Source organism: Crinia signifera, chromosome 8 (genome assembly GCF_055691185.1).
Source record: "Crinia signifera chromosome 8, ASM5569118v1, whole genome shotgun sequence".
Lineage (NCBI taxonomy): Eukaryota > Metazoa > Chordata > Amphibia > Anura > Myobatrachidae > Crinia > Crinia signifera.
The window spans coordinates 121338938-121359832 of record NC_139224.1 but is presented as its reverse complement, the minus strand read 5'-3'; the positions used below and the strand labels follow the sequence as shown (position 1 = coordinate 121359832).

Sequence of the window (20895 nt, the reverse complement as noted above, 5' to 3'; positions counted from 1 at the left end):
ACCGGCACAGCATGCAAAACTCCTTGTTCCCCAAGTATTACCAGCACAACCAGCAAAACTCCTAGCACCCCAAGTATTACCAGCACAACCAGCAAAACTCCTAGCACCCCAAGTATTACCCGCACAGCATGCAATACTCCTAGCACCCCAAGTATTACCGGCACAGCATGCAAAACTCCTAGCTCCCCAAGTATTACCGGCGCAACCAGCAATACTCCTAGCACACCAAGTATTACCGGCGCAACCAGCAAAACTCCTAGCTCCCCAAGTATTACTGGCACAGCATGTGCAATACTTCTAGCACCCCAAGAATTAGCAGCACAACCGGAAATACTCCTAGCACCCCAAGTATTACCGGCACAGCATGCAATGCTCCTAGCACCCCAAGAATTAGCGGCACAACCAGCAATGCTCCTAGCACCCCAAGTATTAGCGGCACAACCGGAAACACTCCTAGCACCCCATGAATTAGCGGCACAACCAGCAATACTCCTAGCTCCCCAAGTATTAGCGGCACAACCGGAAACACTAGTAGCACCCCATGAATTAGCGGCACAACCAGCAATACTCCTAGCTCCCCAAGTATTACCGGCATAGCATGCAATGCTCCTAGCACCCCAATGTTAAAATAAAAAAATAAAAATTCTAATTGCTTTCTACAAGGAGATGTCAGAACACTCACTGACCTTACAAGAACTGAATCAGTGATAGTGTGAGAACAAGATCCAGCCCTGGAAGATCAGACTGGCTTTAGTACTAGCAGATTTTGTTTCCTTTCGTATTAAGCACATAGCACCAGCGCTCTGAAGGAGGCCCCTTCCCTTCCTACATTACTACCAACTATTTTATATCAACACATTACCTGTTTATGGCATTCCCCATTCTTTCATATTAGTTGCACCATCCTTCGGCTCCCTGCCTCTACAAGCCCCCATTCTTTCCTCCTACCAAGAAATGCAGGCTACAGTGCCAACCTTATACAAAGGGAGTTTGACCTGGTCTGTAAAGTTACTGTCAGATATACGGAGTGTTTCATTGAATGGTTAAAGGCAGCTCTACAGGTTCATACATTCCAATGGCCTCCAGGTAGAGTCCTGCTTATGACTTACTGCCTTCTTTACACCTGAATTCCCATAGCCAGTAGTGGCTTTCAGATACCCAGCCACCCAATCCCCAATCCTTTCCTCTAACTGGCAACTTGTCTGTCTTTGTGCAGAATAAAAGCGGGATCAGACAACTGCCATGGACCTAAAATTGGGGAATTATATAAACTCGCTAAAAGACATGAACTGTTCTATCTATCTGGCACAGGCTTCCATTTATCATATTGGTTTAATAGAAAATCAGGTATACAAGAATATATGTAAGATTATGTGTATGTCGCAACAGAAGTTTGACATACATGTGGCTTACATGTGCTTGGAGAGCTGGGATGGGAGTGGTTTTCCAAACAGTGTGACCAAATTCAAGACAGTGACCCATTCATGGGAGGAGGACAATACAGGAGAACAATGCTACCAGACACAGAGATGCAGCAGCCTACTTGGTGAAACGTTTCGTACTAGGACGGCTGCCTGGAATGTGCGCCCCCTCCAACCGCACTAACAGCCCCGATCAGAGACACAGCAATGCAACAATAAGCCAGATGGTCGGAGCAATGAAGGGACAAACTTCAAATGCATTTCCAGCACATAAGGGCGTTCCACCTATACATGCTCTCTATAAACCCTCTGCTGGTGAAGGGACAAGTGACCACACCAAGTGGGTTAACAGGCCTTCCTCTGTATTCCTATTTAAAGATGTATGCTGAAGGTGCCAACATGCTCATTAGTGGAATTGTGTAAGAGATAATGCAACAACATAGCAGAGGAAGTACGGGCAGCATGGGTGGTATGGACCCTACACCAATAAGCTCACCACAGTACGCACTGCATCACTTGTTAAAGAAAATATATACATTTTAGGCCTTCATTTGTTTACGATAGAACTTTTAATTAACATTCAAAAGGAAAATACATCCCCCAAAATGATTTTACAGATTCCTCTTCTGAACAGGTATAATTATTTCCAGAGGGGTATTAAATAAGTGAGTATGGACATCCAGAGTACTGACAGCAGCCGCTCACACTGGTTTCTGAGCCACTTTGGAACACTGGCAAAGTCAATGAAGTATTACAGCATAAATGCCACTGCCCAACATTGGGGTCATCTGTATATTGGTAGTACGGATAGTGTAATGGTTAGCATTATGGCCTCACAGCACTCAGAGGTCATGTGTTCAATTACCACCATAACTGTGCAGAGTTTGCCTATTTTCCACGTACTTGCATGGGTTTCCTCCGGGTATTCCAGATTCCTCCCACTGAGGATGCGGTGCTACGTGTCATTGTCCATGACCTGTGTCAAAATTCGGGACTAAAAAATATGAAAAATCCCATATCGATCTTTTGACTGGCGACCTAACTCACGTCGACCTGCAGTCATGTCAACCTTAATGCATGTTGACCTAATGCTTATCGATTATCATGCTGTCTACCCAATGTTCACATACACATACACATAGGCAGCAGAGCCACAACCGCAGAATCCAACCGCAGCATAACAGGACAATCGGACATACATTCCACTTGAAATCCGGTCGGCTCAATCCTGTTCTGTCAGATCTGGCCGAAATGCTACGTGCGATTTACAAAAGCCACCTTCCTGCCTAGGGCAGCACACAGCAAGCACAGGTCCTGATCACCATTCCACTGATGACCCAGTGTAAGGGCAGCACCCAGCAACTACAGGTCCTGATTACTGTGCAACTGATGACCAAGTGTAAGGGCAGCACCCAGCAAGCACAAGTCCTGATCACCATACCACTGTTGACCCAGTGTGAGGGCAGGACCCAACAAGCACAGATCCTGATCACCGTGGGGCTGATGACCCAGTGTAAGGGCAGCACCCAACACACACAGGTCCTGATCACCATACAACTGATGACCCAGTGTAAGGGCAGCACCCAGCAAGCAAAGGTCCTGATCACCATACAACTGATGACCCAGTGTAAGGGCAGCACCCAGCAAGCAAAGGTCCTGATCACCATACAACTGATGACCCAGTGTAAGGGCAGCACCCAGCAAGCAAAGGTCCTGATCACCATACAACTGATGACCCAGTGTAAGGGCAGCACCCAGCAAGCACAGGTCCTGATCACCGTGCAACGGATGACCCAGCATAAGCAAAAAGACATAATGATAATTTGCTCACATGGGCAGGAATTTGTACAACAAAGTCCTTCATTCCTGGACATCTAGCACTAATGCACATATCATGTGATGACTTCTCTGGTATTTAAAGCATTACACTCATAGAACACAAGTAGAGAAACGTCATACGGGTTATTGAATTTTGATAGAATGTAATGCAAACAGTTTGGAGCTCATTTCTGTGTGGCCAGTTTTTAAGAGGCATTGAAACCATTTGCGGTGACTGGCACAGTTGTCGGGATTATTACTTCACTATGCACACATTCTTCAGGGAGGTGCTGCTGATTATATATGGGGGTGTGGGGACTGTAGCGGCACCACCCTAAGTGGTGAGTTGGAGCGGCAGGAAAACACTGCATCATGTCAACGTCTCACCAATCAAAAATGACCAGGTCTCTACACTGCTTTCAACATAACCTCAAACTGCTACATAAAAAGAGTAAAAGAGTAAAGTATTAAGCAAACTAACAAACAAGCATAGACCATGTTGACCAATTTATTGACCAAGTTTTTTACAGAAAAGGTTCATTCTGCTTGTTCAGAGCAGGAAATATAGAGGATTCCTGATTGCCACTGGCAGAGGTCAGAACATCTGATATATTGTAGAAGGGTGTGGTGTAAGATCTACAGTGATTAATAGACATTAGGTTGCCGGTGCAAAATATCTATTTAGAAAAATTAGCTATTAGAAAAAGTTGACAGGGTCAACACACAAAAAAGGTTGACAAGTTTTTGAAGGCTTTTGATGTAATTTTTTTTATGTTTCACGATATGTGACCACATCTACAGCAAACATAGCCCCTCGTGGGCACGTATAGTCCACCATGCTCCGGGCAAGGTGCTTTGATCAACTTCCATTGTGCCAAGCACAAGTTACTAGCCCTAATCACAGACCACTTGAAAATCAAGTAAAATTAGAAATATGTGAAAAACCACCCCAAGAAAACTTCTATAGATCATAAGTTTGTCGGCGATCATCATGTCGACATTTTGAACCTGCCGACCTTAATCACCTTCAACCATTTGACCAGGTGGACCTACTGACTGTATCTAGACAGTATAGATCTAGGATCCAGATACCATCCTGTAACATGCTACTTCACTACAGGTGTCATTAAATGAGTCCAATGTTACATCATGCTGCTGACATCTATGGACAAGAAATTCACACCTAGACTCACTGGCAAGCGAGTGATGTCATTCACTGAATACCTGGCAACAGTAATGCTGCTTTCAGACCGCATCTCTGGCTTTGACCCTGTATTTGGAAACGTTTCCAAAAACGGGTCTGCCAGATAAAACCCCTTTCACACCGCAGCACTTAAACGGTATATTACCGTTTAAGTGCCGATTTTTTGACACTGGCAGACCCGTTTTTGGAAACTTTCCAAATACAGGGTCAAAGCCAGTGCAGCCTTCAGCCCTCCCCTCCGTGCAGCTCCCCCCCCTCGTGCGTGTCGACCGAGAGCGTGTTGACGCCCCCCGCACATGTCAAACCCCCCCCCCGTGTCGACTTACCCCGTGCCGGTACCTCCGTTGTGGATCCCGGCACTGCAGCTCAGTATGCTCGGAAAGCACTTATGAAAAAAGTGTCTTCCAGAAAATGGCTGCCCCATAGGAAACCCTGTTTAAAAAAACTGTCTTTCGTATGGGGGCAGCCATTTTCTGAAAGACACTTTTTTCAGAAGTGCTTTCCGAGCATACTGAGCTGCAGTGCCGGGAACCACAACGGAGATACCGGCACGGGGTAAGTCGACACGGGGGGGGCGTCGACACGCGCGGGGGGCGTCGACACGCGAGCGGGGGTGTCGACACGCGCGCGGGGGGGGGCTCCAGTGCTGTGAATACTTAATGAGCGCTCATTAAGTATTCACTGTGCTGAATTTAGGACCCAGCTCATTGGCTGGGTCCTAAATACCGTTTCAGAACCGATTTTGAGCCTAAAATACCGGTTCTGAAACGGGTAGGACCCTGCATTTTAACCGGTTAGAAAAAACGTTTTTTTCTAACCGGTTAAGTGGTCCTGCACCTTTCAGACCGCACACATTACCGTTTTAAAACGGTAAAAAAACGGCAATATACCAGGGTTGCCGACCCTCCCGGAATTTGCGGGAGTCTCCCGAAAATCGGGTCCTTTCTCCCGGCCCCCGGAAAGGTGGGCAACCCTCCCGGAATCAGGGGGACCCCCACTGAGCCCCCTGATCGCGGCATTAATATGCTGCAATCCGCGGGTCTCAGGATAGGGGGCGGAGCTAAAACGGCACAATCGTGTCGTTTTAGCCCCGCCCCCTCCATGGATATCATTTATTGCGGCTATTTGCCGTAATGGGGGCGGGGCTTGATGACGTCACAGTTAAGCCCCGCCCCCCAAAACTCGGGCTTCTCCCGGAGAGAATTTTTTAAAAGTTGGCAACCCTGCAATATACCGTTTTTAAAGTGCGGTCTGAAAGAGACTTTTCATTTATAGTTTACCTATGCACCTATATGACTAAACCGCCCACTGATTTACCCGTTCTGCATCCAAGCATAACAACCAGATCCACTGCTCATTGTGGAAACCGCTTTGGTGTCTTTATTTAAATCATCAATAAAAATTCCATCTTTGAAAATGATTACATATAGGAATGCAGAAGCTGCCTCTGAATTTCAGCCAATCATTCTGCAGCTTACCTGCATCCACTACACCAGTGGTTCCCAAGCCGTGTGCCTAGGCACCCTAAGGTGCCTCAGGTTTGGTGCAGGTATTGGTGTTCCAGGACCAGAACCATATTGAAATAAATACTGATATTCTCTAGGGCCCTGTCAGATACAAGGAAGTTTGGGAATCACCCAATGAAATGCAGCATATAATAATATTCCAACATATGAAAACAGACACTACAGGGAAAATACACTGGTGTTAATAACCTGACTGTACCGCACTGTGGAAGTTATACCCCAAGGACCTTACAGAATAAAAGTTCCATAATTTTACTAAGACCTAGAAACATGACCCAGATTTTTTTAATCAAGCACAATAAAGTGAATCACACCGGTATTACATGAATTCAGAGGGATGTGTGATAGATATGTGCACTGATAACATAGGTGACCTCCTCAGACCAACTAGTACATTATATCTATCTATCTATCCATCCATCCATCCATCCATCTATCTATCTATATATAAAGTTTCTAGGCTTTTAACATTAGACCCTGCTTGGCCAGGTTTTAAAACTTTGAATGTCAGTGGTAACAGTTTATAACATGTATGAACCATCTAATGGGATTTATTTTATAGATTGCATTTTTTTCATGGAGCGTAACCAAAGCGGATATGGGTCATTGTGTCAACAATTAATAGGTCGACCACTATTGGTGGACAGGCCAAAGGTCGACACATAAAAATGTCGATATACCTTAGGTCGAACTTATCAAAAGGTCAACACATGCAATAAGTCAGCATGGAAAGAATCGACATGAGTTTTTCTAACTTTTTTGGGTGTCTATGTCACTATGGACACTGTGTAAGTGTACCACGTCTCCATGCACGAGTCCCCTACCTCAGGCACGGTTCCTCACTACACTCGGCATACTATTATAATCTAACTTTATGTCCACTTGGACAGAAAAATATGAAAAAACACCTTTTTTGAAAAAAGAAAAAACTCATGTTGACCTTTTAAAAATGACCTTTTCATGTCGACCTTGAATGAAGGTATGGTGACCTTTTACATTTGTCAACCTATTGACTGTCAATCTTATTACGGTTGACTTGTCCACCGCATCATGGTCTCCTTTCCCAGGGCAGCTACACAAGGTAAACTACAAGAATCCCCGGGATTATAAGAGTTTCCCCCAGCATCTTTCATGGGATACAAATTATATCCCGGCTGTCAGGATGTTGGTGGTCAAGAGATCGACCCCAGCATCCCGATATGGAGAATCCCAACAGGGGATCCATTGGTAATCTAACCCTCTCCCACTTACCACAAAACTCCCTCCCCGCATCCTGACCCTAACCACCCCCGCTAGTGCCTAACCCCCCTCAGCCCTCCCCATAAACCGGCCCCTGCCCAGCACACAGCCTAGCCTTAACTTTTAGGTGACAAAACCTAATCCCCCTGCCTAACCCAAACCCTTCCTTCCCTCAGCTTGCCCTAGCCCCCCCTGCTAGTGCCTATCCCTAATGTGGGATAGGCACTAGCACCCCAAGATGTGGTTTAAGAAGCACCCCAATGCCTAAACCTAACCACCCCCCCCCCTTTCTAAGTGCCTAATCCTAACATCAACCCTCCCTGCAGCCTTACTTTCCCTTCCCTGAAGCCTAACCCTAAAGGGGTGTACACACTGTGATATTTTGGCAGGAGATTTTGACTAGTCAAAATCTCCTGGAAGGTTAGCAAAAATATCCCAGTTTTTCTCCTGCTTTGTCAATATTGTCTAGCATAGATTGCTTAGCATAGATTGACTGTGCAGGCAAGGCAATTTTGATTAGATTATATAGGGCATACACACGGGTGATTTTAGCCCCTTTTCTAAGCGACAGAAAAGGAGCATGCACTCGCTCTGCAGCGATGCTGATGCGCTGTCCCGTGTGTAGGTAGCACTGGCTTTCCCCAGATGGCGAGGCTTTGCCCTTTTATAAATAGGAAAAGCCCCACTAAGCACGAACGCTCAGCACAAAGCATCGCAGTGTGCTGAGTGGGTGTCAAAATCTCCAGTGTATCTAGCCAAAATCTCTTGTGCATCTAGCCAAAATCTCTTGTGCATCTAGTCAAAATTGGACATTAGCCAATATCTTACAGTGTGTATGAGGCATTAGTCCTACCATGAGGGCCTAAACTATTCTGCCGTCGGCATCCTGATCCTTTTTCAGGGTTCCTGCGCCAGTTTTCTGACAGAAGTTGGGATGCCATGGTTCAATATACCGTCACCGGCATCCAACTGCCATCAGAATACCACATCCCTCTGTCACACCCTGGTCTCTATCGTTCTGCTCCCTGCTGAAAATATTTCTTAAGGAGCCCATAGACGCTCCGTTTTTGGCGGCTCCGTTCTGTACTATGCGATGCGCGCTCCCGCGCATCACATAGTACGGTACAAAAAGTATGTGCTGCACATACTTTTTGTACTAGGTACACATCGGATCGGATCGCAGTGCATGCACAAGGCATGCGATCCGATACGATTTAAAAGTACAGAACGGACCGCAAAAACGGACCGTGTATGGGGGGCACTACATGAAGAGCTCAATTGTGAAAGAAAATATCCCACCCTGCTGCATCACTGCCCTGCTTCACAGCAATGTAACCAGACCATGGGCGAGATGTGGTTTAAGAAGCAGCCAAATCTCAGAAAAGGATGTTTTTGGATGTTGTGCACCACATATATACCTGCCGGGGCTTGGATGTGGTGGGCAATCAGAGTTGCCCTAAAGAAAAGCCTATGGGCTTCTATTGTGCCTCCTTGTTGTGAAGGATCCAACCGGTTCCCCCCAGCACCCCCCGCAGCGCGTATATCACTCGACGCATGCGTAGATAGGACTCCGGGTCCTAAACTCAGAAGTACTATCATTGCAAATGTCAGCTTGTGCCATAAGAGCAGTGCTCTGCTGTAATCTTCATGTACACAGAGTTAAACTCGGATATGCATGCAGAGTACATGATGCTGCGCAAGAAAAAGGTGCCCATACACTGCCGAAGTATCGCATGCAATATCTCAGCTACTGCCCTGTATTGTATGTGACCTCAGCAAGTGCTGCAAGGTCTGATAAATTGTAAGGGGGGGGTACACACCAGGACAACTAGGGCCCGATCCCATCAATTTAGATCCAATTCCGACCGAATTGTGTGGTGATCGGGCCCTATTCTGTCCCGGTGAGGACCGATACCGATCGGATGCGCGGTCCCACGGGTCGGTCGTTCCTCAGATCCTACCTACTGCAGGTAGGAACTGAAGGACGACCATACTCCCGGGTGCGGGTCGCCATCGGATCGGACCCGGTCACGGTGCACATCGTGAGCGGGTTGGAAGAAAACACTGACGACCCGCTCACGATGTGCATCGTGAGCGGGTCGTCCTGGTGTGTACCCAGCCTAGTGCAGCTCTTGTTACGATCTCCGGATCCGCGCATCGGAATAAGAGGTTAGGCACATATGATATGGACACCTTTCACCCAATTTATTGGCCTGGTCCTATGTAATCGGATGAAAAGTGCCTGAATGGTATACATGTATGGGCACCTAAAGTGCAATGCTTGCTGCATCCCGACCCATGACAGGCAGATAAGTAAGCCCAAAAGGTTCTGCAAAAGTGTATCATGTGCCCATCAGCTGTATGGGATACATACGGATGAACATTGGTCAGGATGCCAGCTGTCAAAATACCGACAGCTAACCCTAACCTAAATCCCCACACTAGTGCCTAACCCTTCCCACAGCCTTCTCCCTGCATGCTCACCGATCGGGATGCCAGCTGTCGGTAATATGCTGTCGGCATCCTGATTCCTTTGAAGTTCAGGGATGCCTGCGTTGTTATACTAAACGCCAGCATCCCTACCTATGCCATAAAACTAGCATGTAACAGGTATAGGCTGCACAGGTCGGAGGCTTAGTAACATCTGATATATGGGTCAGTGACATACAGTATATAACACCCCCCCCCCCCCCCAACCAAATGCTACTATGCAGCTAACACAGTGGTTCCCAAACTGTGTGCCTAGGCTCCCTGGGGTGCCTCAGATCACTTGCAGGGGTGCCTTGGGTTGGTGGACCAGGATCAATTCATATTATTTATGGTCAACGTACCAGACAAAACCAGTGCTTGTGGCTGCCAATAATAATATATGTGGACAAACAGGAGCAAATCCTGTCCCTCACCAGAGAACTGTGACATATAAACACAATGCACTTAATTTAATATTTTTTTTCTGAATTTCTCGATAAGAAACATTTGGCCTAGGGGTGCCCTGAAAATATTTTGATGCTCTAGGGTGCTGTGATACAAAAAAAGTTTGGGAACCCCTGAGCTAACAAGTCCCAGCAGCAGCAATAGACTATTATGGTCTAATAACAGGGTCATGAACAAAAAATCTTCAAAGTGAGAGGACAATGCTCAGCTCTTACCTGTGTGTAAGGTCACAGCACTTTATGCAGCCAGCATGGTGTCTAGTACAGATCCAGGATACTTTATGCTCCTTCCCCGACTGTTTCACAGGGATGCCACCAGCAGCAGCACCCCGCACAGAGCCGTCACCCAGCAGCAGCACTCCGCACAGAGCACTCACCCAGCAGAACTTCGCCACACAGATCCGTTTCCCAGCAACGGCCGGCAGCACTCCAGCGCACAGATCAGTCTCCCAGTGCACAGATCCCAGAGTCCTACAGGCAGCTCACACGCTCGCACATCCAGGCTCCTGAGTAGTAACAGTCAGCAGCTCTGTGCACTGCACTCACTGCAGGCTCAGCGTCTGGCACAGCCACGCCCCTCTACTGCCTGCTCAATGTTGACTGGTCCAGGGACCCTGCTGCTCATCTGCATAACAATGTCTCCCCCCCCCATGCTCTCCTACTACAGCACACACACATCAGTAATCCATCATCATGGAAGAGGCTGAAGTTAGCTTCTTATTCGGCCAGCTTCCATTCACTTCTTATTCGAGCTCCAGCTTCTTATTCAGGACATTCACTTTGACACTGGTTAATGAGTCTTGGTCCACAAATTTGACAACAGAAACCAACACAGGGGGGTGACTTACATATGAACCACTATTACAGGACTTCCATCGGGCTGCTCCCATCCTATGGAATGCCCTTCCACCAGTGACGTGCGGTGAGGTTAGTGGCTGGTGAGGCACCCGGCCAAAACCACACATCGTAATGCCCATTACACAGGACAACACACACACACCGTAATGCCCATTACATATGACAACACACACACCGTAATGCCCATTACATATGACAACACACACACCGTAATGCCCATTACACATGACAACACACACACCGTAATGCCCATTACATATGACAACACACACACCGTAATGCCCATTACATATGACAACACACACACCGTAATGCCCATTACACATGACAACACACACACCGTAATGCCCATTACACATGACGCCACACACCGTATTGCCCATTACATATGACGCCACATACCATAATGCCCATTACACATGACGTCACACACATAATGCCAATTACACATTGTGTCACACCCAGTTATGCCACTGACAACCATTTTATGTCCAAAACACCAAAAATGCCCCTTACAAGTTACACCCCACAATAAGACTCCTATGTTCAACCCCCACCCAACACTGTTTTTTAACCTGCTTAACGTTTACCCCACTAGCACTGCTCCTCCACATCCAGGCTCATTTAACCCCCTCCAATTCCCCCTACCAAACTTCAGTCACTCCTTTCTTTGACCCCCAAGGCATTGTTAATCTGGGCTCCTTCCAGGGGCGTAACGACTACTCTGTGGGCCCCATAGCAAAATCTTGATAGGGGCCCCCTGCCCCAATGTCAATAAAGTGCCCATTAGGGGGGGGAAATGACGAGAGTGGGAGGGGAGAGGACATGAGTAGGGCAGTAGAGAATGAAAAGGGGGGTAGAGGATGATAGTGGGGGGTAGAGGGCGAGAGAGTGTGGGGGGGGTAAAGAATGAAAGGGGGGTAGAGGATGAGAGTGTGGGGGCAGTGTAGAGGGCAAGTGAGTGTGGGGGGGTAGAGGACGAGAGAGTGGGGGGGGGGTAGAGGGCAAGAGGGAGGAAGAGGATGAGAGGGGGTGTAGAGGATGAGAGGGGGGGTGGAGGATGAGAGTGGTCGGGTCTAGAGGATGAGAGTGGGGGGGTAGAGGACGAGAGAGAGTGTGGGGGGGGTGTACAGGACGCCAGGGGAACAGAGGAGGAGAGGGGAGATGGCAAAGCAGGGTTTGAAGGTTCATGACAGACACTTTGTGGCTCCTAATACCCTCTTCTCCCTGAGTGTACCTCTGGTAGTGGCAGGGAATCTGGAGCCTTCTCATCCATTCTCCTGCTCAGCGTCTTGTGCCTGCTGCTCAATCTGCCTCCATGTCTTCATCTTGGAGCCGTGTGTGCAGCTTGCCGGCGAGGTGCCTCCTGCCCAATCACCACGCTGGATCTCCCTAATCACGGCAATGTTTTCCGCGCCGGGTCTTCCAACTAGGCAGCGCAGTGTCATGGTCCCGCAGGCATGCCACACCGGGGTACCTCACTCACTTGTGAGTGAGGAGTCTCAGGCTTCCAGTGCTGCAGGCGGCGGGGGGGGGGGGGGGGGGTTCATCGGCGGTAGTCGGCGGGGATTAGCGGTGAGTGGCTGTGACTCTCTGGACACACTCACAGCCACCACCACATGTCACTGGCAGGAGGAGTCCTCCCTCAGCTGCCCTCACTATCAGTCCCGACTCCCGCTGCAGTAAAAAACCTAAATGACAGCAGCATGGGTTTAGGAACGGGGATTAAGTGTGCTGCTGTCAGTGATCGGGGGGGGGGGGGGGGGGGGGGGTCCGACGGGAGCTGGAGTTCTGTCACTGGACAGTTGGATGTACTGTCTGTCCTGCCGGTGCCCAATCGCATTGGTTTCAGTGACAGGGACGTGCTGATATAGTGGCTGAAAGCACGTCCCTGTCACTGCGGCACCTGTAACGGTGCCGCTTCCAATAGGTTTTTCATGGGCTTTTACAGCCATCTTCTTGTCCTCGCCCCCTGCACGCCCTCTGCTCCCAGAATTTTGTAATAGACAGCTGGAGGCATCGATTTCGGTGCCTCCGAAATCACTTGAAACATTATGTGGCATTGAAAATGTTTAGATTAATATAAAGAAGATACTTATGAGACAGAATATGTGTCATAAGAATCTTCTTTGTATCGTTTTAATCATTAATGACAGGGGAGGCACTGCCTCCCCTGACTGCACGTCCCTGCCTTCCACGCACAATAAGACTCTCCGCTAGCCTCCAAACGTTCAAGCGTTCCCTGAAAACTCACCACTTCAGGCAAGCCTATCATATTTAAGTTCTACACGCATAACCCTCTGAGGCACTTATGTATTGTATAGCTTCCCTTCTGGACTTGTAACTTGGTGGGACTGCTATGCTATTACTGATGCCTGTCCTAGTGTTTCCCTCCTATATCCCTATAGATTGTAATCTTGCAGCAGGGCCCTCTAACCCCCAAGTCTGTCTATTTACTCTGTTACACAGTTTGTTTTATCAATGTCTACTATTGTAAAGCGCAACGAAATCTGCTGCGCTATATAAGAAACTGCAAATAAATAATAAATAAATTAACCACTTGCAATTTCTTTTGACCAACAAGGATTTGGGCAGAAATAGGGCACTAAAAAGGGCATAGGTCCCAGATGTCATCATTTTGAATAAGTAGCTGTTGTCCTGTAAGGGTTAAACAGTGTACACTTGAAACCTACACAGGGGGTCACGTACATATGACCCACCTGCAAATGACTTTGACCAACAAGGATTTGGGCAGAAATAGGTCGACATGCAGGAAAGTCAACATGGGTTAGGTCGACATGGGTCACTAGGTTGACACAAGCAGGACAACATGGGGAAGGTCGACGGTCAAAAGGTCGACATGGGGTTTTTCACAATTTTTTTGAGCCGACAGATGGTATTTCATGCCCTACCATCCACCAGGGCGTGGTGGGAGAATAAAATAAAACCCATGGCGAAATTTATCAGGGAGAATAAAATAAAACCCATGGCGAAATTTATCAGGGAGAATAAAATAAAACCCATGGCGAAATTTATCATTTAAGAAAAAAAAAAAACATGTGGACCCTTTGTCTGTCGACATTCCCCATGTCGGGCATTGTCGACCTAATGCTTATGCTGACCTAATGACCATGTCGACCTAACCCATTTCGACCTTAATGCATGTGAACCATAATGCATGTCTACCTAATGGTGTCGACCTAATGCTTGTCGACCCAATGCTTGTAGACCTAGTGGCCCTATCCCTTCAAAATAATGAAATCTGGGACCCATGCCCATTGTATTGCCCTATTTCTGCCCAAATCCTTGTTGGTCAAAAGAAATTGCAAGTGGGTCATATGTAAGTGATGTGTTTCAAGTGTAATATTTTTTGACAACGCGGTTTAACCCTTGCAGGACACCAGCTACTTATTCAAAATGATGACATCTGGGACCTATGCCCACTTTAGTGCCCTATTTATTACCAAATAATTGTTGGTCAAAAGAAATTGCAAGTGGGTCATATGTAAGTCACCCCCCTGTGTTGGTTTCTGGTGTCAAATTTGTGGTCTAAGACTCATTAACCAGTGTAAAAGTGAATGTTCTGAATAAGAAGCTGGAGCTCGAATAAGAAATGAATAAGAAGCTGACCGAAGAAGAAGCCAACTTCAGCCTCGCTCATCATGGCATGATACAGTAGCAAATTGGCCAATCCCAGGGCATTTTTTAATCCCAGGATTAAAAATCCTAATATTTGTGCATTACTTTAAATAAATTACTGAGATTTGCAATGTTAATAATTTGCATATGAATTAACATATTCCTTTATTAACGCAAAGGACAGCTCTTCCAATAAGCGCGGTCGGTACTTGTGTATTACAACGGCGCCCGATTTCATGTAAATCGCATCCGATATCGCATCCGATTTATCTGCCGATTTCTGCCGATTTTTGGCCGATTTGATCTGCGATGCGATTTTGCGTCCGATTTGCGTCCGATTTTTTGCCGATTTTCGGCCATTTCCTGCTGATTTGCATGTTAGGTACTTGTTTCCTAGCACGGCCACAACGATCATGATCGTGGTCATCGGGTGTAAAATCGGGGGCATCGCGGCCATCGCATGCACTAAAAAATCGGGTGCGATGGGCCAGACGCGATGCCCGCGATTTCCCCATAGAGAACAATGTTAAATGCCTCAATTTACCCGCGATGACCACGATTTCCCATAGGAAACAATGTGAAATGGCTCAATTTACCCAAATTATCATAGGAACAATGGTAAATGGCCCAAAAACACCCCTGAACATTGAAATGTCCCCCCAAAAGTAGTTTACGCCACCCCGCGATCAACGTGAACCCGAAGCGTGGCGAGCGCAGCGAACCCGCGAGGGGCGGCCATACGCGTCCTCCGACCTTTTCATACCCCCACTATCTACGTCGGCGTGGAGTTGAGAATAGAATAGTGTGGCGAGCGCAGCGAGCCACCGAGCTCGAAGCGTGGCGAGCGGACGCGGATACCTGTGAAGGTATCCGCGTCCCCTCGCGGGACTCGCTGCGCACGCCACGCTTCGGGCTCGGGACGCGGATACCTGTGAAGCCCGCGAAGGGACGCGTTTACCTGTGAAGGTATCCGCGTCCGCTCGCCACGCTTCGGGCTCGGTGGCTCGCTGCACTCGCCACACTATTCTATTCTCAACTCCACGCCGACGTGGATAGTGGGGGTATGAAAAGGTCGGCGGACGCGTACCGCTGCGCTCGCCACGCTATGATGATTTGGGTAAATTGACCCATTTAACATTGTTTCCTATGGGAAATCGCGGTCATCGGGGGTAAAGTTAGCCATTTAACATTGTTCCCTATGGGGAAATCGCGGGCATCGCGTGTGGACCATTTAAGCATTTTTTGCCGCATACGACCCGACCGACGCGATTTTCACTGTTTTCAATGCATTTCAATGGAAAAATCGGGGGCATCGCGTCGGTCGCGTCGCAGGCCACTAAAAATTACACCCGATGGCCGCGATTGTGGCCGTGCTAGGAAAAAAGTACCGCATGTTATTCCATCCTTGCACACCCCCAGGTACTATGCGATGGTATGCGATGTGATTTTCGGGAAAATGCCCCTGATTGTACAATTAAATATCGCATAGCAACGCATGCCAGGAAGTGGCATGCGATGTGATGTGATTTTCAATATTAAATGCACCCCCATTGTTAACGCCACCCCCACTATCAATGCCAACCCGAAGCGTGGCAAGCGACGGCGGTACGCGTCCTCCGACCTTTTCATACCCCCACTATCCACGTCGGCGTGGAGTTGATTTTAGATAGTGTGGCGAGCGCAGCGAGCCACCGAGCCCGAAGCGTGGCGAGCGTGGCGAGCCCCGTGAGGGGACGCGGATTACTTTACATGTATTCCGCATCCGCTCGCCACGCTTTGGGCTCGGTGGCTCGCTGCGCTCGTCACACTATCTAAAATCAACTCCACGCAGATGTGGATAGTGGAGGTATGAAAAGGTCGGAGGACGCGTACCACCGCCCCTCACGGGCTCGCTACGCTCGCCACGCTTCGGGTTGGCGTTGATAGTGGGGGTGGCGTTAACAATGACGGTGCATTTAACATTGTAAGGACCCATCAGGGTGATTGTACAATTACAAATCGAATCGCTTCACATGCCACTATATTGCATGCGATGCACTACGGGGGTGTGCAATGATGGAACAGCATGCAAATCGGCCGGAAAAAGTGAGAAATCGGTCAAAAATCGTCCGGAAATCGGTCAAAAATTGGCCGCAAAATCGCATCAGATTTTTCCATGCGATTTGCGGCCGATTTCGTGGGCGCCGTCATAATACACAAGTACCGCGCTGTCCTTTACGAAGCGCCACCTTCGCTGGTCTCTCAGGTCTGTGACCGGGAAGCCTTGCGTACCTCACAGCACTGATGCCATGGGTTCAATCATGACCCTTACAGTACGGAGTTTGTATATTCTCTCCATGTTAGTGTGGGTTTCCTCCAGTTACTCCCACAATTCAAACATATACTTGACAGTTATTTGGCTGCCTGCGCAGGTATATGTAACCAATATCTCTGAATTCTATTATCATGTAGTGTTTAAGATTGGTTACTAATACTATTCAGTGTGCCGGGGGAACCAATGTCCTGTTACTTACTAAGTATTAACCCCTCCCTTGCATGCACCTGAATAGTATTACTGAACTAATTTGAGCATCTACCACTATCTGTATGTATGTTGTGAGAGGCAGAGAGGAGCTTGTATTAGGCGGAGATGCAGGTCCTGATATGCCACATGGAGTAGTCTGGGGTTGCTCCAAGGTAGGTAGCTCTTAGTTCAGATATACCAAGTAAGGAGCCATTATCATGTGGCTCCTTGCTGGCTAATTGTAGACCCAATTTAGGGTAACAGTGGTGTGGGGTGCGGTGCCCCTGGACTGGTTGGGCTGGGTGGCTTTAGTGCGGCATGCCCTTACATTCTATTAACACTTTTCCCTCACTAACACTATCTCTCTCTTATTTTAATTACATTTAATTTATCTCTTTTTATGTATAGCTTCGGCTTCCTATCACTAATTATTAACACTTAGTATCTCACTGGCATGCCGCGCTGGGCCTCCTAGCTTATGATAGTTTTTTGGGGTGCCACACCCTGCACCTAGATATAGCGCTAGGGACCCCCAATATACAGAGAATCCTTGATGCGGCTTGGGGGCATGTCATACACCTGCGCAGGTATATGTAACCAATATCTCTGAATTCTATTATCATGTAGTGTTTAAGATTGGTTACTAATACCCCTTTTACACCAACGAAAAACCCAGGTCGGACCCAGGTCGGACCCAGGTCAGTGTTGGTGTAAATGGGACCAACCCAGGTCCATTGACACTGGTCTCCTACCCAGGTCCTGACCAGGGTTGAACACTGGTCGGACCTGGGTCGTGAGCGGTGTAAATGGTCCCAACCCAGGTCGGGACATCTGGTTAGTGCTGAAAGGATACCAGAAGCATGGGACGCCTTTCCGTAAGTCAGTACCATGCGTTCCACAGTGCATTGCTATACCTCCCAACTGTCACGATTACAGCGGGACAGTCACGATTTTCAGGTCCTGTCCCGCTGTCCCACCCACGTCAGGCATTGTCCCGCTGCGGGGGGTGGCAGTTGGGAGACCCCCCAATCTAATAGAATAGACGCTGTGGGCATGCGCACAGCGTCTATTCTCGTATGAAAATGAGGTTGCGGCTAATTAGCATAAGCTGCGCCCTCATTTGCATACGCCCCGTCCCCTTTTCGGGCACTCGCGCGAGTGTCCCTATTTCCACAACACAGAAGTTGGGAGGTATGCATTGCAGCAGCAGAAGACAGCAACCCGTGCGGACAGTGCACACAGGCTGCTACCTGGCACTCCACAGGTGGACCTGCCACAACCCTATCTGGCACTAGGATGCAGCGCTGTCAGGCAGTAGTGGGACCAAGAGCTTAAAGGAGGAGGGTGCATGATGTGCCTCCCACTCCAGTGACTCCATTTTTTAAGGGAAATATACTCTACCTACAGAAATCATTTATGTTTGTTTTGGGGGGGCTGGGGGGAGGGGTATGGATTGTATGGTCGACCTAAAGATTGTCGACAGTCATAAGGTCGACATACTGCAAGCTGGAGTGTCAAGGTTAGCCATCACTGCCCTAGTGGATATTAGGGCATGAAATACCGCCTGTCGGCTCATTAAACAGTGAAAAATCCTATGCCGACCTAATGCTTGTGTCGACCTAATGACTTGTTGACCTTGTCCCATGTGGACCTTGCAGTATGTCGACCTAGTGGTGTCGCCCTAATGACTGTCGACCATCTTTAGGTCGACCAACTGAATGCTGCTGCAGGGGCAGAGGACTGGGGGGAGCACATGGGTGATGCTGCACTTTTATACCGCTATGTACGCTTCATCACTGAATATAACTTTTTGACAAAATATTTTGCTAAATAAACCAACCAACATTTTTCAATGCTAACTTTTCATGTCTTTTAATTTTTATTTAAATCATTGAGGGAAGGTTGGCTGGCAGTTTATCAGTCCTAAAATTGACATTTTTAATGTCATCCATAGGGAAAAGCAGGGCTGACCCAGGTTCAGTGTAAATGGTGCAGACCCAGGTCCGACCCAGGTTGAAGTGCTGTGTAAATGGGGTATGAAGCAGGGTCCAACCCTGGAAACTTCCGTGTTCAAAGACCAGGGTCCGACCAGGGATTTTGGTGTAAAAGGGGTATAATACTATTCAGTGAGCTGGAGGAACCAATGTCTTGTTACTTACTAAAGTATAAACCCCTCCCTTGCATGCACCTGAACTAATTTGAGCATCTACCACTATCTGTATGTCAGTTATTTGGCTCCCAACATAAATTATCCCTACAATGAATGTGTTTGCGCATATTGCATAAGCTTCTCTGGGGCAGTGGCAGTGACTGATGTGAATATACACATTTTCTTTGTAAAACGCTGAGGAATATGTGTGTGCTATATAAATAACTGGTAATGAATAAAAATTAATAAATGTAAAAAAAATCCTAGGAGAGTCCAAGTGGGGTAAGCCATTGTCCAATGATGTCCGTCAGTTTTTCTAATAAAGGGGCATACACATGGAGCAATTTTGTGCTATTTTCTAAGCAATCTGACTAGATTGCTTAGAAAGTAAGCACAGATGTCTCCGTGTGTATACCCCAATAGATAAATTATCTCCTGCTAAGTCAGTGCATGCAGTCAAAATCTAGTCAAATTGCTTAGCAAGTGACTGCAAATCTCTCTGTGGGCCTTATTTTGGTTCATTCTTTCTGACAAAATCCTTCTTAAGGGGTGTACACGGAGCAAATTTGTGTTATTTTCTAAGCAATCTGACTGGATTGCTTAGAAAGTAAGCACAGAACTCTCCGTGTGTAAGCTCCGAGAGATTAAATATCTCTTGCTAACTAAGTCAGTGCATGCAGTCACAATCTAGTCAGATTGCTTAGCAAATGACTGCAAATCTCTCTGTGTGTACAGAATGAGAGATACTGGTCACAATCTCTCATTCTGAACCATTACCCTGACTTTTTTTGCTTAAGCAAAATTGCTTAGCAAAATCGCTTAGCAAAATCACTAAGCACAAATCTCTGCATGTGTATGTGCTCCCCATGGGAGATCTTGACACCAGCAAAATAGCTTAGCAAAATAGCTTAGCAAAATTACTTAGCACAGATCTCTACGTGTGTATGCCCCTTTACCCTGACTTTTTTTGCTTAAGCAAAATTGCTTAGCAAAATCACTTATCACAAATCTCTGCATGTGTATGTGCTCCCCATGGGAGATCTTGACACCAGAAAAATTGCTTAGCAAAATTGCTTAGCACAGATCTCTACGTGTGTATGCCCCTTAAGATGGACAAAACCATGTGCACTGCAGGGGGGGCAGATGTAACATGTGCAGAGAGAATTAGATTTGGGTGAGTAATTTTGTTTCTGTGCAGGGAAAATACTGACTGCTTTATTTTTACACTGCAATATAGATCTCACTTTGAAGTAAAACCCCACCCAAATCTAATTCTCTCTGCACAAGTAACACCTGCCCCACCTGCAGTGCACATGGTTTTGCCCATCTAAGAAGGATTTTGTCAGAAAGAATGAACCAAAATAAGGCCCTGTGTGTGGAGAATGAGAGCTACTGATCACAATCTCCCATTCTGAACCACTACCCGGCCTTTTTTTTTTGCTTAAGCAAAATCGCTTAGCACAAATCCCTGCATGTGTATGTGCTCCCCATGGAAGATCTGGACACCAGGAAATCGCCTACCCTATATAGCTTAGCTAAATTGCTTAGCACACATCTCTACATGTGTATGCCCTTTAACAGTTTCTCAGCTTTCTCCTCTTACTG

The 20895-nt window shown here is 47.4% G+C and overlaps 1 protein-coding gene across 2 annotated transcripts in view; it reads right to left on the bottom strand.

The window, feature by feature from the left end:
• Nucleotides 1-20895, bottom strand: part of BCAR3 (BCAR3 adaptor protein, NSP family member) — a 288114-nt gene that overhangs the window by 101766 nt on the left and 165453 nt on the right. Inside the window, exon 1 of one of the 2 annotated variants that reach the window (XM_083157074.1) lies at nt 10358-10666. The exons of the other annotated variant lie outside the window; for it this stretch is intronic. The gene's annotated coding sequence lies outside the window, so the exon portion shown is untranslated. Of the gene's footprint in view, nt 1-10357; nt 10667-20895 lie in introns of those variants that run through there. 2 annotated transcript variants of the gene reach the window in all.